General features: G+C 35.7%; 1 pseudogene; it reads right to left on the bottom strand.

Moving 5' to 3' along the window:
• Positions 1–17603: 17603 nt before the first annotated feature.
• On the bottom strand, positions 17604–20651 carry LOC143569949 (uncharacterized; annotated as a pseudogene).
• Between the last annotated feature and the right edge of the window lie 645 nt (positions 20652–21296).

The following is a 21296-nucleotide window of genomic DNA, read 5'->3' as shown; positions in this document are numbered from 1 at the left end:
TGTGATATACGAACCAACTTACCATATACACAATCTATGTATGGATATTTGATAGAAAATCCATGTGTACCACGATATCGAAGCTAACGGGTTAAAGAAATAATTAATCAGTGTTGTAGGAGTGATTTTCTATGACTAGAATAAAATACTAACGCCTTTACTAGCTCTTGTTAACTTTTCTTTTAGTTAATATTATCTTTATTTATCAATCAACTAGTTATATTATATCAAGTGAGTGTCTAAAATCATTTGAAGGTTAACGTATGTTGATATATATATCAAAAGAATAGGGGTCTAGAATGTATTTGAGAGTACATACCATTTATAGTGGATTTCCTAGCGGACATCCTTTGCTACGCTCACCCATTCCTTAGATTGGGGCAATTTTTCTTGAAATGATCAGTGGCGCCACACTCATAGCAAGCCGGTTTAATCTTGGTTCGACATTCTTGGGTTTGGTGACCCATTCTCTTGCAATTGCCACACTTGGAGCACTGCCCTCCATGATGGTATCCAGACTTGTTGCACCTTGTTAGAGTCCCGGTGTAACCCTTGGCGACAAATAGCTTCTTAGGCTTTTGCTTCTCAAAGCTTGTTTTCTGTACTCCCCCCCCCCCCCCCCCTTCCTCTTATTCTCAACACTTTTCTCTCTGACCTCTTTTTCTTCAAGATTCTTTTTCTTATCGTCAGCTGACTTCAGTAACAAACCCATGCGAATAGCTTCATCTGTTAAACTATGGGCTAGGGTCATAGCATCCTTGATTGTGGAAGGCTTTTATGCAGTTACCAAGCTACGGATCCGGGGTGCGAGTCCCCAAATATACTTTACGATGCGTTTATACTCACGGGTGACGAGATGGGGTACAAGTCGAGCAAGTTCATTGAATTTGGTAGTATATGCAACTATCTCAGCGTCAACCATCTCTAATTTCCACCACTCATCCTTAATCTTTTGTAGCTCGTTTTGGGGACAATATTCTTCCATCATCATTTTCTTAAGTTCATCCCAAGTAAGCTTATATGCTCCTTCCTTCCCAACATTTGGATTCGGGAATTGCACCAAGTTAAGGCCTCATCAACCAGTGTACATGTAGCATACAAAACCTTACGATCATTAGTGCAGTCGCTAATATCTAGCACTATTTCCATCTTTTCAATCCAACGAACGATGCCGATAGCTCCTTCGGTACCATTAAAACTTTTGGGATTGCAGCTTAAAATGTCTTATACGTGCAGCCCTTCTGGCCATTGTCGATTTCAGTTGAAACTCCAGATCCATTGTTGTTTCTTCCATTTCCACTCCCTCTAGCACCGTTTCCTTCGGTTCTGTTTTCACCAGCACGATTCGCATCGTACTGCACAAGAGCAGCAACAATTTGTTAAGAGACCATCTGTGAAATGGCAGTCATGGTTATTGGGTTTGTGTCATCTGGGTTGTTACCGGTGCTTCTTCGTCTTGGTGCCATGTTTTCTTTCTACATAAAAAAAAAGAAATAAGATAATATATATACCATGGTTCTCACCATATGCACACGAAATGTAAACAACCAATCACCACATAATATTTCTAGATGAAATATCTTGTTACGTGGTTTTGCATAAAGGATTACCAAAGGATGAAGTACACAGCCTCGTCTACCAAGCTTATAACTAAACTTCATCTCATGGGCACAACCTACCCATAGTAAATCTGACAAAGAAATAGTGAAATTCATCGTGATCCTTGCAATCATTATGTTGAACGTTTCAACAACTCTACAAATGCAATATGCTTCCATGGCGCAACTAATTTTATCACTGAATGGACTCATTGTCTAGCGATCCAAATCTTCCTAATTACGTAGGTTACTCACGTTCCTCTCCAATGCTCTATGTTTTTAGCCATCAAGAGTAAGGTTATGATTTTGGAAATAGATTCAATGGTTTCTACCACAATGAAGTAATGTTGCGTGTCATGGCCATTTTGGCATTTTCTTGGGAACAGTCTACAAAGGCCTTACAACCAACGAATGATCTTAATAGAGTACCTGGTCGATCTTGTTGACGAGGGTGCCATGTTTTGACATATTATGATAATGGAGTGAAATGTTAGGCACTTCAAGTACACGATGGTTGATCGGTGCATCGTAGGGTCTTGTCATGTGTGAGAGCATAAACGGGTCTAGATATTGTGATGACATCGATGTTCACGTTGATTCGTTATACGATTAGGCTAGGAATACGTTAGTGTATGTACCGTGTGTGTTGAGAGGATAATCGGGCAGAGTAACGAGAGGAATGACGGAATAATAAGAACTGTTACGTTAGAATAACTTACAGGGGGTATTTATAGAAGATGACCTCATTCGTTAAGATAGACTTAACAAATGATTCATTTGTTACACTTACTTAACGAATAAACAAGCTTATTCGTTAATACTTTAATGATAGCGAATAGCCCACATTCGTTATGTTCCATTCGTTAATCTTGGTTAACGAACGGGACTTACATTAAGACGAATGTGACACATTCGTTACGTAGTAACGAATGTGCCTTGCATTTAGGCATATTTACATTAATAACCCCTATAACATTAAACTATTACATTATCAGTCAATAAAGACCAAGACGGATAAAACATGTATCAACACACTCCCCCTCGTCTCGAGCTCTTTATCTTTCATCTCTGGAACATCTTGGTCTTCCAGTCCACACACTATGAATCTGTATACGTAACAGACTCGAACGACCTTCTGAAACTGCATAGCAAGCTCGTAGTCGCATACGTTAGCAAACCTGATATGACTTGTAAATAACGCATCATTGTCAGCCTCAGATAAGTTAACGTTTCTAACGAATGTAAGTTTCATTCATTAAAAGCTTAACGAATGATACATTAAAATCATTCCATTCGTTAATGGTCACATGCAAGGTTAAAAATACGAAACGAGCCTCGAGGCGTTTTCCCTTCGCCTTACGAGACGTAAGCCTCGAGGCGAAACGAGGCGTAAGACCGAGGAGAAATTAGAAAAATAAATATACAAATTATATATCTTACAAAAACTGAAAAAGTTCATAAATTCAATAGTTATAAAACCAAACACAAAGTCTAATACATCAAACACATATAAAAACACACAAAGTTTGTAATCAAAGTACTTGATGTTCTACCCCATACTTCCAAGCTGGATCTTTCCTTGCATTTTTACTAGACATCTCCTAAAACTAATTGAAATAGCAAACATTTAACAACAAACATTAAACTAATTGAAACGACAAACATTCAAAAACTAAAACCGCAACAATAAAATGGCAAACAGCAAACTGATCAAACTGAAACTGCAAATTGAAAACCGATCATACAGCAAACTGAAACAGCTAAATAAAAATAAGCATAAAAATTATAGCAAATTAAGCTTATAAACAGCAACAAAAAATTATAAACAGGTAAAACAACAACAAAAAGACAATTATAAACAGCAACAAAAACAGTTATAAATAGGCAAACAGCAACAAAAACAATTTATAAACAGGCGTGCGCCTCGGTTCTCCGTACCACCTCGATGGTGAGGCATCTGCCTCACATAAACGAGGCGTGCGTGTCAAATAAGGTGCAGAGGCGACACCTCATACACGTTTTTCCTCTGAACTGCCTCGAGGCACGCCTCGAGGCGTGCGCCTCGAACGTTTTTTAAAACCATGGTCACACGAATGTCTTTCATTCGTTATACACAACGGAAGCGAATGTCATTATAACGAATGAGAAATCTCATTCGTTAATCTTTAAATAACGAAAGGCTTTACATTCGTTAAACTAATTAACGAATCACCATTTTTCCTTAGCGAATGAGACACAATCTCATTAAGGAATTAAATAATATTAAAACCAGTTAGGGTTTTAAACAAATAATAAAATAATCAATCACATCCAATTAGGGTTTTATTGAATACATTAACTATACCCGATCAACCAAGGATCGGTAATGTTTAAATTAAAAGGATTTTTATATTAAATCACAACTGATACTAGTTGTAAATACATTAAGCACGATTAACTTAAAATTTTGGGGATCAATTTTTTTTTCTTTTGAATTATTCGCTAGCTTGGTAAATCGAAACTAAAGCATAATTGAAAAAGAAAGAAAAATGTTTTTGGATTTTCTAAAATTTTCAATTAACAAATAACTAAAAACAGTAAACGACTAAACTATTAAAGCAGTTATATTTTTGTGAGTTGAGCAGGGAACCATATTGACGAAAATGTCACTAAGTAACACTTCAATTTCGATGATTATTATACACGTAACCCAAAGATGATTGCAGATATAATTGTCCTCTTAAACTTTTCACAGACTTGTCGGAAACTAATAGATATGATTTAATTTGGTTGAATTAGGCACGAAACCATATGTGGACCCCATCAATCAGATATAACATTTCTATCTCTTATACAGTGAATTTCATATGTACGTTTTTCTTTGATTTATCCAAATTTTGATTAACTGTGACTCATGCAAAAATAATAAAAGGAAAATAAAGCAGAACGTCAAAATTTTCCCTTAAGATCGGTTACTACACGCAGATAAGGTTCCATTTTAACAAAATAAAAAGATAAAAATAAGTTGAAGTTGTACAGGCCTTAACCCCCAGTTCGATACATGCCTTTCACACATTTGTGCTTATGGTATACGCGGAGAAGGTCCAAGGCTTGTACGAAACACCAAGAAAATAAAGCAGAATACTCAAATATTAACCCTCAGGTCGGATAATCTTATCGCGTAGGAGAGGATCCAATATTTGAATAAAAATAAAGAAAAAATAAAGTTGAATTTCTTTGCAAAATAAAATAAAAACAAAGCGAAATTTCCTTCAAAAATGAAAGCATGCACACACAGTAATCATTTTGACTTTTCTTAAATCAGATATAGTATCAATCTTTCAAGATGTAATTCCACTAGGTTCGGCATTCATTATCTTTCTATCTTATCAATTCCTATATAGTCTGTCAAGCCTATCTTTGCATATCATATTGCTGGCCTTACGGTAATTTTTAATCTAGTTTATTCGTGTACCAGATCAATCCCGTCAATGTACTATCATTTTCCCTTTTTGCTTCAAAACTCATTTTGTGGAGAATTTTTCAATGTTTTTTCAATATTTGAATGTTTTTGGAGTTTTTAAATTTCTTTGTACAAACTGAAAACACAATATTTTTTGGATTTTATATTTTCTCCCCCTAAAAACGACAAAAATTGAAATAAAACAAAAAACAAAAGATAAAATGATTTAACCAAGCTTTTGAATATCTTTTAAAGTTTTTAAACCATTTATACCCATTGAAAATATGGTTTGTCAAACGTTTTGGTATAAAGGTCAGCCTTTTGAAAATCCGTGTGAATTTTATCAATTGATATTAATGTCTTTTCAAAACAATCACGTATGAAGTGATAACGGATTTCAATGTGTTTGGTTTTCGAATGGTGAACCGGATTTTTGGTGATTGAAATTGCAGCAGAATTATCAATATAAATGGGAGTAGTAAGAAACTTCAAACCGTAATCCCGCAAGTGTTGCTGGATCCAGAGAACCTGTGAGCAGCAACTCGAGGCCGCCACATACTCCGCTTAGGCTGTTGAAGTTGAGACCGTTGTATGCTTCTTACATTGCCAGGAAACAAGCTGGTTTCCTAAGAATTGACATCCCGCTATTGTAGACTTGAAGTTGATTTTGCATCCTCCGTAGTCCGAATCAGTAAAAGCGGTGAGATCGACCTTATCGCCTTTGGGGTACCATAACCCGATGTCTGGATTTCCCCTCAGATAATGTAAGATGCGCTTTACTGCCACCAGGTGAGTCACTCGGGGACTCTATTGGTGCCTAGCACGCAAACAAACAGCAAACATAATATCAGGTCGCGATGCAGTCAAATACATGAGAGATCCGATCATAGCTCGATACAGGGTTGGATCTACGGTATCCTCCAATTCATCCGGTGATAAATTGTGACCCACGGGAAGAGGTGTCGAAGGAATTTTGTCGTCGGATATCTTGAATCGGCTCAAGACATCGTTCACATATTTCGTCTAATGAATAAAGATCCCTGAATCAGACTGGTGAACTTGCAATCCTAAGAAAAAGTTCATCTCTCCCATCGAGCTCATCTCGAATTTGGTTTGCATCGTTTTTTCAAAATCTTTACACAAGCTGTCGTTCGTCGAACCAAAAATGATGTCGTCCACATAGATTTGGACGAGGAGCAAATCATCACCCACGTTCTTATAACATAACGTACAATCCACAGTCCCCCTCGTGAATCCACTTTCTTACAATTTGATGACACTTTGATCTCATCAACCTTTGCTCTACATTTTTTAGAAACATGTCCCGGTTCACCACATTTAAAACATAAGCGTAAATCTAAAGACTTATGTAGTGAACCACTTGGTTGACCTTCATGCACGGGTTGAGCCTTAGTCTTGGATTCTTCAAAAGACACTTTCTTTGTACCAGTAGATTTAAATCCCCTTTTATTTTGGAAAAATTCTAGGTTGGTAGAATTAGATGAATTCTCCATCCCAGATGATTTGACAAATTTTATGGGTTTAAATGTGGTGTTCTTTGCCTTTTCTTGAACATTTTTGAATTTAGATTTGTTAAATTGTTGTTTAAGTTTAGTGACTTCTGAAGTGTCATCTTGAAAGACAATATCAATTAATTCTGGATTAAGAAGATTCAGAGGAACTTCCTTATCCGAAAAAAACTTTGAAAGACCTTTTAATTTAAATATCTTCCCGCTTGAAGATTTTGGTTGAGGATTTATGAATCTCATCAACTCCTCATCAGACACCGAAGGTTTGTCTGATTGAGATACATTAGGTGATACCTTAGGAGTTTTAGAAGTTTCACCCAAAGATTTTGAACCATAGATTGCCTATTCAAACTCTTCAGGTTCACATAAGATGTGATTGTCAGCAGGAATATTCTTGTTTTTGACAATTTCATCTTGTTCAACTAACTCCTCAACAGAACCATCTAATTCACTTTTGGTAAAAACGGATTTACTTTTGATGTGAATTGGTTCTTGAGTTGATTTGTTTTGATCAACAATTTCAGGTTCAACTGTAAGCACTTCAAGACATTGTTTAACATCTGGAATTCTACAGTAATCTCCTTTAAAGGGAGGAGGAATCTCAACAAACCCTAAACCTGCTTTCCCATTTTTCTTGTGGGAATTTTTTACTTCAATTATTTCAATTAACAAAAACAAGGAATCTCGAAATTTTCCAAGTTTATTTTTCAATTCCAGAATTTCATTTTTCAGTTTAGAAATGTAGGTTCGGAGTCTGAGAATCTCCTAAAAATGTTGTTCAACCACAATAATCTTACACTGAACCTCAACTTTTAGATTATGATTGCTTTCAGACAGATTTTGGATTTTTAAAGTCGATTGTTCCAACAATTTAGATTTCTGTCTATAGCACTCATTGATCATAAAAAGCTCTTTTGTGAGAGAGGTGTTCTGAGTTAAGGTTGTTTCTAATTTGGATTTGATTTCAGCACATTCAGTACACTCTAACACAACAGTTGAGGATTCAGTTACATTAACTTGAGGTTTAGGACATACCTCGTCGATCTTAGCCGTGCAAGCATAAGATTCAATGTGATCAGGATTTGAAGTGTCAGATTTGGCTTGCACAGATGAGTTATTAGACAAAATATGATAAAAATCAGTTTCAGAGTCTGATGTATCGCTCTCTTCAGATACTTGATCACTACTTGCATCTTCAAATTGATCAACTGGTTCAAATACCGCAAGGTTGGCCGGATTCCCCCAACAACCTTTGCGACCAATCAACCCCTTCGTTAGCGACAAGAACTTGGTTGTTGTTTAACTTATTCTTCTCTCCTTCAGAAGAACTCTTTTTTCTTTGATCATTACCCGATGAATTCTTTCCTTGTGATCTCTCAGCATTGCGTGGACCGGAATATTCTTTTCTTGGCTTGTCACATTCTTTGGCAAAATGGCCAAAGTCCCCGCAGTTGTAGCATTTAACCTTCAATTTATCAAAACCAACTCGTTTATTCAGAGTTGGAAGGTCTTTTCCTGTTCTTTGCATGAACTTCTTGACCTTTCTAACAATCATAGCCATATTCCATTTGAGATCCATCAATTCAAGATCATCAGGATCAATTTGATCATAATCTTCATCGGTTAACTCACTAGTGGCAATTTTGCTACCCACCAATTGTTCGTATGATGTCATGAAAGCACATACAAAAGCAAACTGTTGTTTGGCTTCTTGAAGGTTTACTTTTGGTAATGAATTTGAAGCATTGGCGGTAGACTCAAATTTTGCACCTGATGCCATAAAGCATACATTAGGTGAGTTGTTTACATTAGGAGTCTCATCTAGAGCTTGAGTGAAGAAAGTAGTGATTGGGACAGAACTTTGACTTGAAGAAGTGTTTGCTGGAATTGCTCCACCATAAATTGAAGGATTCTGGTTTTGATTTTCCTTCAATGACGTTTGACACTTTAACTCAAATTCTCTTTCCTCAATTTTGTTGATAAACTGCATTGCAGTAAGTTCTGGGTTGCGAAAGAAACTGTTTTCTTTCAACACAAAGAGAAAAGTCGAATATGACGAAGGCAATGCATTCTTCAACGCATCGATCTTGTCAGTCTCAGTTGGCTCAAGGTTAACACTGGCCATTTCAACCACTAGATGACTAAAACGATTTATCATTTCTTCAATCGTTTCATTCTTCATCAAGATAAAGTTTCTGAATTGAAACTTCACAAGCGTTTTCTTGCTCTCTAGTGTATTACCCAGACTTCTTCTTTTCAGGGTATCGAATACTGATGCACAAATCTTTATGATGCTGTATTGATAAAAGATTTGTTCAGGTAATGCCATAGTGAGAGTTGAATAAGCCTTAATCTCACTCTCAAAATCTTTTAACTCTTGAGTTTCATAATTCTTGAATTCCTTAGGAGTCCAGCCGAGATTGTCACTTCCAACCAACGGTGCAGCATACACAACATCAAGATAACGTACACTACTTGGATGAACGGATCCCAAGTGAGCACGAAACCTCGGTTCCCACCGAGCAAAATTGGATAATTTCAGCAATTTTGGACACTTGTTGTGGCTCCCAATTTCCTTGTCCATGGTAATCATTTGCTGCATTGGAGCATTTTGGGAAGCTAAAGCATAGAACGAGGCATTCTGAAAAGCCATGATAACACTTGTTGAAACTTAGAGGATTAAACTTGTAAAAACTGAAAACTTATGGTTACTGTTCACACGAATGGAGGAACAGTAACGAATGTGAATTGCAACTTTTAACAAATGAACGATATTCGTTAAGATGACGAATGAATTTTAACGAATGAGCAATATAGCGAATGAGTATCACGAATAGAGAATGAATAGCGAATGAGCTTTAAGCGAATGTGGTTTACGTAACGAATGTGGTTTTAACGAAAGGAGTGGATTAACGAATGAGCAGTTAACTTCTAACGATTGAGTTAACGAATGAGCAGTTCATGATTAATGACTCAAAACTCATCAGTTAACGAATAATAATTCATCAGTTAACGAATAAGAACTCATCAGTTAACGAATAAGAACTCATATATTCAAACTTTTCAAAAACCTCAAATCTCAGTCTAACATAGTCCGAAATCCTTGAATTATCTATTAATCAACTCGCAAATCAATTCCGAACCAAACAATGCTCGTCCGTAATCTCAAACCACTACCAAATCTATCAATTTCACACTCTGTATTAACCAAACCAGTCCGAATTCAAACCGGACTAACAATAGCTCAATTCAATCTCAAACCTCCATTACTCAGTTATTTAATACCTTAATACTAGTCCGAATTGCTTAGAATAGTTCAATTATTAATGAAACATCAGACTCTGTTTTATCAGCATCAATTAAACCTCAATTAGATTCAATTCATCATGAATTTAATCCAATATATGATGGATAAAACGATTTAAACAATGAGAAGCATCGAAGATCAAATCACAGGCTCTGATACCACTTGTGAGAGCATAAACGGATCTAGATCTTGTGATGACATCGATGTTCACGTTGATTCGTTATACGATTAGGCTAGGAATATGTTAGTGTATGTACTATGTGTGTTGAGAGGATAATCGGGCAGAGTAACGAGAGGAATGACAGAATAATAAGAATTGTTATGTTAGAATAACTTACAGGGGGTATTTATAGGAGATGACCTCATTCGTTAAGATAGACTTAATGAATGAGTCATTCGTTACACTTACTTAACGAATAAACAAGCTTATTCGTTAATACTTTAATGATAGCGAATAACCCACATTCGTTATGCTCCATTCGTTAATCTTGGTTAACGAATGGGACTTACATTAAGACGAATGTGCCTTAAATTTAGACATATTTACATTAATAACCCATATAACATTAAACTATTACATTATCAGTCAATAAAGATCGAGACGGATAAAACATGTATCAACATCATGGTTACCTTAGCAGGCGTTCGTTATTTGGAAATTCAAATCAGGGTACAAACTTACGAGTTTAGATTATTATAAACGTTGGCTTGAATCATAGAGTTCACTCAGCTTCAATGCACTGCATATTATAATTAAGTGTGCACCCGTAGTTATAATTTGCCTTACATAGTGTTCCGAGCTTCGTCCAGTTTCAAGCTTCTGATTAAAGTAATTGAAGTGTCCATTGAGTCGTACTAGAGACGAATTACGACTAACGACAATAAGCACTTAGCCAATAATCATTGTTTCGATGGGAGTTGTAAAAGATTAGATGGACGTGAAAGCTAATCCTAATGTGTGTTCACGTCTAAGAATTTTACATGGATGATCCACCCTAAGTATTGAAGGAGTAACCCTTTATTCACTCGGGACCACACTAGTTTCATCCTTGAGATTTGTGTATCACGAAAGAATGTGATGTGTCATCCCCTTAAGCGCTCCACACTGGTATGTATTCTAAGCATACCATGCGGTTGATGAACCAAAAAAAATTGCAATTTAGTGAGATGTCCTCCTTGATCCTCTCGATTCCTAGTAGTGTCATATTCAAATGATATCCCCATTGTTGAAGTTGAGGATCCTCTCACCTTGGAGGCATAATAAAGTTATGGTGCCACTTTTACTCCTTTAGGGGTAGGAATACCAAGGGGTAGGAATACCGCTTCGATTTGTCCGAAAGTACATATGGATAGTGCGGCAAAGAGACGAGAACACCGTGCATCAATTATGTGTGGCGACAGAGGATTTGATAGTTAATAGCATTAGACATTGTACGGTTTAAGTAGATGATGAGGGCAATATCCTTGACAACAACAGTCGTATAACGAGATGTAGGTATACAAAATCTTATGATGTGAAAATGTTTTTGAATGAGTCATTCGGCTATAGACTAGACTCCCCAGTTCACTATAACCAATGGCTCTGATACCAACCTGTCACACCCTAGCAAGGCGGAAATGCGAGTGTGCGACTTTACATTAATAGATCACCAAATATTTTAAGTTTTACAAACTAGTTTATTTATAAGCATTACAAAGCACAACTTTAGGATTTCAAATTTATTACCCAAAACGCACTTGATTATAAAAATGAAATCCCTCAAAAGCGGTGATCCTATATGCAATGCTTGTAATACCCACATCTCCGTACTTAATTTTCCCTGAAAAACAAACTTAAAAACGTCAACACTAGGTTGGTTAGCTCACGGGTTTAGTTGGCACGATAACAAAGCAGTTGTTATTAAGAAAACCATAGATAAGTGCAATAATTAAACCAAACCATGAATGATCCTTTGTAAGCTTGCAAAGAATACAAAGTTAATATGCAACACATAATCCCATAACCAACCCAAGACCTATTAATCATAAGTATGCCCAACTTCTATGATTAATTATTAAAATTATATGCGCCACACTCGATAATGTGTATCGACATGAGCGGGGAGGTCACCCCAGTAGTACTACTCACATAATTCTAGGCTAAGCCATAGTTGTGACTGATCTTTCGATCCCTAAGGCTACAAACTCATGTTCACATAATGATCAACATCTTGTGTTTCAATTATCGCATAAAATAGTGCAAGTATGTTTCCCCCCTAGTTGAAAAACAGTAAAACAATAAAAAGGGGTCGTGAAACTCACATTATGAGTTTGATGTTCAGTTCACTAGTGAACTCAGCTTAAACCCGAGATCCGTTGTCTTCTCATATCCTAAACGTGTACAGTAATGTAGTTACCATTTTCGACTCGAAAGTCGGTTTATGCTAGTCGTTTTCACCCAACTAGTCATTTCGTTTATTTCGTTTACGTGGTTGCTTTCTCCCAACCGATAATTTCATTTACTTTTTGGACTACCCATTATTGATGAGTTTTAATATAATTTTTAATATAAATATAAAAATAGTTATATAAATATTATGAGTATACTTTATTATATTCGTTTCAAGTTTAATTTAATCAGCTTCCTATATTTGTTGTTTGTCCAACAATATTGCTTGGTTGAGCAAAATTATATATATATTTTTTTGTAGAAGATTCTCCTTCTAGTGTGATCTTTATTCTCTAAAAATGAAGATAGATATATTTTTTCCAATAGATTTCCATATTGCCATACCTATTATTTTTATGTTTAGCCTGTCTACTTTCTTCGAAATATATTTATACATATGTTTATTATTTTGTTACCTAAAACTTGTACTTTCATTTCATGTTATATTATAATCTTTTGATTTATAATTTCTTATATTTATACATCTTTGGAAGTCATTTCTTCTAACTTTTACCAGGTAACATGTGTATGTGTAATTCTTAACAAATCCATATTTCGTGCCATAAAATCCCGTATTAACCAACATATTTTATATAGGCATGTTTAGGATTTAAAAACCCCAAATCATCATTATTTTCATAAAAATCGATTAATTTGGAATATATAAATTTGTCCATAAGAAGTTATATTTCAAACGAATACACTATATAAATACTTCAGGTCAAAAATCACATCTTGGTCATACTAACGTGTTTTATGAACATGTATTTATTATTAAGTTTAAGATAAGATATCCACTATATTAAACTTGCGTTTTCACCTTTAAACATGTTTTAATCCATACTTCATAATCGTTTCAAATCTTTAATCAAAATCCATATATGTTAAGTTTCATGCATATTCTTTAGTATTTACATCTAGATTGTGTTGGCACAATTGTTGTTTGGCCCAAGTGTAAAGCCCAGCCTAAGAATTATTAGGGTTTATTATATTTGGTAATGTCTTGGCTAGAAAGTTAGGTTAGTTTATATAAGCCGAGTTATGGTTAGACATTAGAATAATAGAAGTAGATGCAACCGAGTTAGGGTTCATCAAGAGTCAAACCGAGTTAGGGTTTGTAATCAGTTTTTTGAGTGAGATTTTCTGATTATTATAAACGAGAGTTGTTCGTTTACTTGGTGTTTGGTGTTTGATTATCGATCTGGGACTTGAATTGGTATCAGAGCCAAGTTCAAGAAATCGATAATCGGTCGGTGGCGAGCGGTGGCTTGAGGAGGAGCTATCAATCGCGCATCGGAACCAAGAAGGGCTTACGAACCAAGAAGGATCTGTCAATCGTGATCGGCGATCGTGCTTTTATGATTAAAGAGGTATTGCAAAAGTCAAAAGTTTCTGGCGGTGGGTTCCGATCGGATACTCTGTTGAAGTGGAGTTTTCTAACCAGTGCAAAGCAATTCAAAAGAAATACTATTATTTGTTGAGATTGGATGTGCACAGGTTTCGAGAAAAAAACTCATATTTTGATTCTTGAATTGGTGCTACTGTTACAACGAATTGAAAGAAGAAAATAATAGTTGAGTTATTATTATTATTTTTATTGAAGAAAGCAAAAGTCAAAAAAGGTTTGGTTTTTGTTTCGAAGACAACAATTGGCGATTCGGTTTTTCGAGAGGTATTCGTTAACCGGGTTCACGAACGAGTAGGTTTGATTCAAAGTTTGTTTTTTTACACGGGTTGAACGAGTTAGGTTTTAACCAAGGTGTGATTTATTTCGTGAACAAGCGGGTTCGATTCTGAAAAGTTGTTCAGATTATTTGGTTTGTGTTTGTTCCAAAGAAGTGGAGCAAAGGGGTTTGTCGACGTCAATGGCAGGTGACGAAGGAAGACCAATAATCCAACCCAAAGCGAGTGGGGGGATTTCGTTACAGGTTGCAAAGCTAAATGGAACTAATTACATCACATGGACGATTGTGTTGGAAGAGATCTTGAATGATCAAGACCTATGGGATGTTGTTCAACCACAAGAGGGTGTGGTTATTGATAAGAAGAAGAATAAAACGGCAAGATCGTTTTTGTTTCAAGTGATGGATGGTGATATTCTTCTTCAGATTTCTCAGTACAAGAATGCCCGAGAAATATGGACGACTTTGAAGGCACGGTATGTTGGAGCCGAGCGGGTTCAAAAGGCTCGACTGCTAACTTTGAAAAATGAATTTGAGAAACTTAAGATGGCGGAAAACGAGACTGTTGACGAGTTTGCAGAAAAAATAACAAGTATGGTTTCAAAGGCAACGAGTCTAGGTCACGTGTTCGAGCAAGATGTCTTAGTGAGGAAGTTACTGGATGCGGTTCCAGATAAGTACTTTCAACTAGTAGCCTCAATCGAACAAAGTGTTGATCTCGATAGTTTGATGTTTGAAGATGCTATTAGAAGACTTAAGGCATTTGAGGAACGTATTGGGAGAGAACGAGCTTCGAATTCGCAAGGTCAGTTACTTTTCAATCGATCGGAAAGTAGTTACAAAGGCAAGTCGTGTGATCAGTCCGGTAGCCGAGGTAAGGGTTGGCCGAGTTCACAGGGGCGTGGAAGAGGCCGTGAAACCGAAGGTCAAAACCGAGATGATGAGGACCAAGATGGTTGCGAAAACCGAGGTGGTCAAGATCGTGGGCCAAGTCATAATGGACAAAGAAGAACCAATGATCGTCAAAGGGGAAGAAAGGATAGATAACAGGTTCAGTGTTACCGTTGTGATGAGTTTGGTCACTTTGCATCTATGTGCCCGGAACGTATGAAGAAAAAGGAAGAATCTAATTTGAACAAAGTTAATGATTTTGATCCATCTTTATTTATGATTAAAGGTGATCAAAAGACGGTTTTACTGAATGAAGATGGTGTGATTCCAAAGCGTTTCGAAACCAAGCCGATGGAGAAAGATGTTTGGTATCTCGACAACGGAGCATCGAATCACATAACGGGTAATAAAGTGTATTTTTATGAATTGAATGAACAAGAAACGGGAACGGTGAAGTTCAGAGATGAATCTTGTATTGATATTCGGGAAAAAGGGTCGGTTTTAATTGAAGGGAAAACGAGGGAGCAGCGCCTGTTGATTGATGTCTACTACATCCCAAGCCAACAATGCAATATCATAAGCCTTGGTCAAGCAACGGAAGGTGGATGCGAGATTCACATGAAACATGATTTGCTAACCATTAAAGATGATACAGGTAAGCTTTTGATGAAGGCGACAAGGACCAAGGACCGATTATACAAGATTAGCCTCAAGATAACAAGTCCCGATAAACGAAATAGCATTGGAATGAAGAATTTTGCAGGTTGGGATCTTCAAAGGATTGGACTGAAAGAAGACAAGCCGGTTACGAGTCAGATTCCAATCAAAGATCCAAGTTCCAAAATTCAAAGTACAATGAAGAGTGTTCAAGAAACTAAGCGCGTGGTCGAGAAAGTGATTCAAGCCCAAGTGTTCTTCTCCTACGGGAGGAAGGTTGCAACTTAACCGCTTATTGTGACTCTAATTGGCTTGGGTGCCCCTACATGAGCAGATCTCGTACATGTTACTTGCTTCTCTTGGGTGGGACACCAATATCTTAGAAGACAAAGTAACAATCAGTGGTTTCCCGTTCATCTACAAAAGCCGAGTATCGTTCAATGGCTTCTACGGTCAGCGAGGTCCTATGGGTTAGATGTCTTTTAACCAAGGTTGCAAAAGTCGCTAGGCAGACCCTAGGCGGTTGACTAGGGTGTTGGGTGTACTCGGAGTACTCAGGAGTACTCGGAGAGTACTCGGACATGGTAAATATAAAGAAAATTAATTTTTGGATATTATATATATATCAAATATCATTATTTTACTAATATTTATAACAACATATGTAAATATCAATATACATAGAAGAAAAACACAATAAATTATTCTAAGAAATACTAATCATTAATTAAAAAAATGATATTTTTTCTTTAATATTATAGAAATAAGAATTATGTTTTATTTTCTAAGTCAAAATCGGCTTAAGTCCACCGACTAAATGTGATTCTGGCTGAGGTTGACCATCTTTAATCAATTCTTAGTAACTAGGCGGAGTTAAAGAAACTCCCCTCGGTGACGTACCTTGTTGCGATTACTCGGGGAGTACTCGGACTTGTAAACCTACTTTTACAATATTACTTTTAACTTAATTGGGCGTTCCTTTGGACAGTCCTACTCCATTGTATTGCGATAACCAAACAGCCCTCCATATTGCAAATAACCCCGTCTTTCATGAAAGAACAAAACATGTTGAGATGGACTGTTATTTTGTTCGTGAACGAGTCGATTCTAAAGACATTCAGCCCACTTACATCAACACCAACATGCAACTTGCTGACTTGCTAACGAAGGGATTAAGTGCTCAACAACTTCACTTTCTCCTTGGCAAGTTGGGTGTTAGAAACCTACACACTCCAACTTGAGGGGGAGTATTGGAGTAATTATTTCCTTCCTTTCAAAGTCCTTTGACCTCATATCTTGTCTGATTACAGTCACGTAATTGTAACCTTACTTATTGGCTTTTCTTATATTATGACATTGTATAATTCTATTTATTTGGCTCTGTAATGTTCGATGAACACATAAGAAATACATATAAGTCTTTGTTCCATCATTTTCTAAGACGTTTCAAAATTTAGAAAACGAATAGATAAATTAACTCTGATCTCTACGATATAGATTGTAGATCTATTTTCAAACGATGAAGGTTTTAGAAATCGAAAATTCCCATATTATTAAATATGCTTTAGTTAAAAAAAATAATGAAGTTTAAAAGTTTATTAGGATTCATTGAGCAAAAGTTGAGGCTAAGCAAACTTAAGTTGAGAACGATTGAAATTTATAAATTTGTTTAGCCTATTTACACCTTTGCTTCAAATACAAAATTAATAAACTAATACTTTAATTCACATGCGTCGATTCAAAAGACCTATCAAACTTATTTAGGTCATATAAAGAAGTAATAAGATCCAATTACTAAATAAACATAAATAGCATACATCTATGTAACAGGTCGTTATTTAGCCAATTAGATGCTATGCAATGGATATTGAGTCGCATATCTTAAACCTTCCAACATGGACATGTGTGTTTATCAAAGTGATAACAAATTGAAGGAACTGACTAAACAAATCAAAACTTATTTTACTCGAAATGATTACAAGTTTACAAATAAAAGCATATAAGGACAATAAAAGAGGATGATAAATGCATGAATGTTGCAAGGAAAAAACATGTAACAAAGGTTTTGATTAATAGTAAAGAATGCGTTTCTTGGGCTTAAAGAGATATTTAGATCCATATGTTCACAAGACGGAATTGCAGTATAATGAACAAAATGACTGGCAGGACAGCCAAACTAGTGATAGTGATTGGGACCCACTCCACCTTTTTATTATAAAGTACAAAGAAACTCGCACTAAATGCAACCATCATAGTTACAATAGAGAGGAAGAGCGTTGTAATACCAAATATTAGTTTGCGGGGTAATGAAGCCAAGAAATCATGTTCAGCATAACGTGATGTGAGGATAGACAAGAATATGAGGACCGAGGTTGACGAGGATATTAAAGAAATTGCATCAGCAATCACAAAAATAATGAGGGATGGTTCTTTGCGGAAGAACGGAATACCAGTGTCCTGGTTGTAACCTCCAGGAAGCGTAAAAGCAAACGCAAACACGATGGTGGCTATGAGGGTTGCTGCCACCATACACTGTGATGCTGTATCTTTCATCCATTCCTTTCCTTTTGTTACCAAGTCTGCATGTTTTTTAGTGAACAAGTCTTTTGGTGTTTCACCAGCATTATTCTTCTTTTGTCTATACTGAGGTGGGATCATTTGCTCTACCTCCTGGAATATCAAGTCATTTAATGATTCAAAACTAATTTCTTTGTACGTCAAAACCGTTTCGGTCAAACAGTTAAGATGTCACGTAAAAATTGCCCTAAAACAATTTTTTTGTTGTACTTAAAAAAATCGTAAGTACGTAATGTATTAAATATGAATATTTAAGAAACTATTAATTAATAATTAAGAATTCTTAAATAAAATGATTTAGAAGGAGGAATGCATAGTACTTGTTTTCCTTTCAAGCTTAGAGTTTTTGCAACATTATTATACGTTTCGCATCCAAGTGGATCTTAAGAACATATGAAAGAGGAAAGATGATATATAAACTACAAAAGAAAGGTATACCTTGAACCATAACAACTCTCGTTGCATTTGTAAGACAACTCCAGACAAATCTTGAAATCTATTTTCCTTACCACTCTTTGCAACCATATGCAACATGTTATTACCCTTTGCGTCTTTTATCGGAGTTATTAAATCTTTCATCGCACCAATCTCATATAACAAATTGTAGATCTTTGCTTGACGACGTTTGATGGCTAAGTGAAAGATAGTTTTGTTTTTGTCATCTACTTTCCATATCGCGTCAGGATACAAGCGAATAATCTCGGTTATAAAACGTGTGTTGCCCGCTTTGGCAGCAACAAAAAGTACTCGGGTAGGATAGCTCTTCTTTTCTTTATTTTGAGTTATAGACTCGCTCTTATTTTCTTTATTTTGAGTTACAGTCTCGCTCTTCTTTTCTTGATTTTGAGTTACAGTCTCGCTCTTAGGCATCATCATGTCCATTTTTTCCAGAATTTTTTGTAAGCATGGCAGAGCTTCACATTCTTTATCTTTTTTTTCCTTACTAAGGTCAACACCCGGCCCTCGGAGTATGTCATCAATATCGGTCTTTGACATTTTGGCAATTTTTTCCCATATTATTTTTAGTAATTTCAGGGCTAATTCACTTTGTTTTTCACGGGAACCTGCATTGACACGCAAAACGGGAAAAAAGAACAATCAAGAAGACCATCATATTGTATACAAAGAGATAAATTGGCATAAGTATCTGGATATTAGTTGTGTATAACTATAACAGAATATTAGTTATTAAGTTTTAAAATTTTTATACTGATAGTTGAAATTCCAATCATCCAACAAACAGAGACTACCACATTCTTTGGTTTTGTTAATGTATTTAACACATAAAACGTTTAAAAAATTAATAGAATGAATAGAATAAACTACTGCTTCGTAGAAGCTAATAGATAGAGGTGAGATCAGTTGTAACTACACCTCCAAATCACAAGCATTAGTGTTCATGTGTCGAAAGTATGATGATGCTAAGAACATTTAACAAGGAGAGCACAAACTTACTTGACTTGATGAATCTGATGACAAAATTTGGTTTTTCTCCTTCAAATACCTTAGTATTTTTAGCCAAAGCTAAGAGAATGTCGGTAAGCAAACCCTTCTTATTAGTTAATTCAGGGCGATCATTAAGTATTTTTATAGCAACATCTGCACAAGAATATATGATCGCTTTATCAGAGGAGTTGAATAGGTTGACGCATAAAAGTAAACGGACAAGAAAAGAAAACTTGCTAATTAAATGCCAACATGAAAGAACTACTTACCAAAGATTTCACCTTCAACACACTTTTGTAGGACCCAACCCCGATTCCTGTTGTCCCAATAATCACCCCTCATCTGGTTAGAGTTATCATACAGATAACTCACCATATCAGCATTCGTAAATAAAGCAGCCATATAGAGTGGCTTAAGTTTATTGTCATTAGGGATTTCAATCAATCCCCGATTCATTTCCACCATTATCTTTGCTGTTTCAATGTTTCCTGCCTGAGCTGCTAAACTGAGGGCAGTTTCCCCGTTTTTATTTTGTAGCTCAAGATCCTCCCTTTCCATCAATTGTACAAGATTTGTCACAAAGTCTTCCACAGCCTTGGTCCTCTCTGCTGAAGCTGCAACATGAAGCACCGTTTCCATGTTTTCAGTGATAGCATAACCTATCAGATCTGGCTGTTTCTCAAGAATGCATTCAGCAGACTTCCAATCTCCTTTGATGGCTGCTTCGTAAAGTGGAATACCGCGTTCAATGTATTTGTCTCTACTAGTTCCTTCAATTTAAACAATCTGGTCAGTTACAATTTGCCTCATTTTTGGGTTTTAACTTTAGACCAGTAACCTTTCTATATTATATTTTGTCGGTGCTTACTTCACGTATTCTTGTAGTTTAACGTTGCTCTTAAAAAAAAACACATCTTACATGAAACATATATCCATAAAACAAAACAAACAAAACATTTGAGAGATTAATTACCTTGAATTAGATCCAAACAAGGTAGTTTTTTTTCTGGTAGCACTGAAGGAGGAATCGAAATCGTATGGTTCTCCGGAGTGGTTGGAACTGCAGGACCAGAGCTTGTGCTTGGGTGGCTCATCCTTTAGGCTGCCATATCATATCTATTAGTAAATAATATAAATGAAATAGAATCACAGGAACATATAATGAGCCAATATACCCATGATTATTGAATCAGCTATCTTTCAACTCTGATCAAAGGTGATGAATGGAAGTCTCAAGGCTTTAGCCCTGAATATATAGACATGAAGTTAAGTCAACGTCAACAAAAAACTATTTATTAAAGAATCGGGCGACATGTATAATTGGCAAAAGCGACCCCATCAACTTAAACTTTGGACAATTAGCTGTGATTGGAAAATCTAAAGGCAACTTGCTAGTTTATACAAATTAGTTGATTCATTTCATGTATAAAATTTATTAAAATTCATAAGTAGAAATCAAGCTTTCATAAATATCAAAACTTCTTAAAGCTAAAAACTGAAAATATAAGTCCACCTTTAAATCACCCTAAACAATTTTTTAACTTTTAATTAAAGTTTATTAATAAATTATAAATTTAAAAACAAAAAAATAAATAAAAATGCATAGATTTTATTTTATTTTATTTTGAATTTAATTTTTATTTATTTTTGTGTTTTTAAACTTTTAATTTATTAGTAAATTTTAATTATAAATTAAAATTCTTAAGGGTGATTGAAAGGAGTGGCAGGTGGTGCCACAC

The sequence above is a fragment of the Bidens hawaiensis genome, unplaced genomic scaffold, assembly GCF_021521415.1.
Source record: "Bidens hawaiensis isolate Kalapana, Puna unplaced genomic scaffold, B.hawaiensis_p1.1 tig00024807_1, whole genome shotgun sequence".
Taxonomy (NCBI): Eukaryota; Viridiplantae; Streptophyta; class Magnoliopsida; order Asterales; family Asteraceae; genus Bidens; species Bidens hawaiensis.
This window is presented reverse-complemented; position numbering and strand designations above follow the sequence as displayed.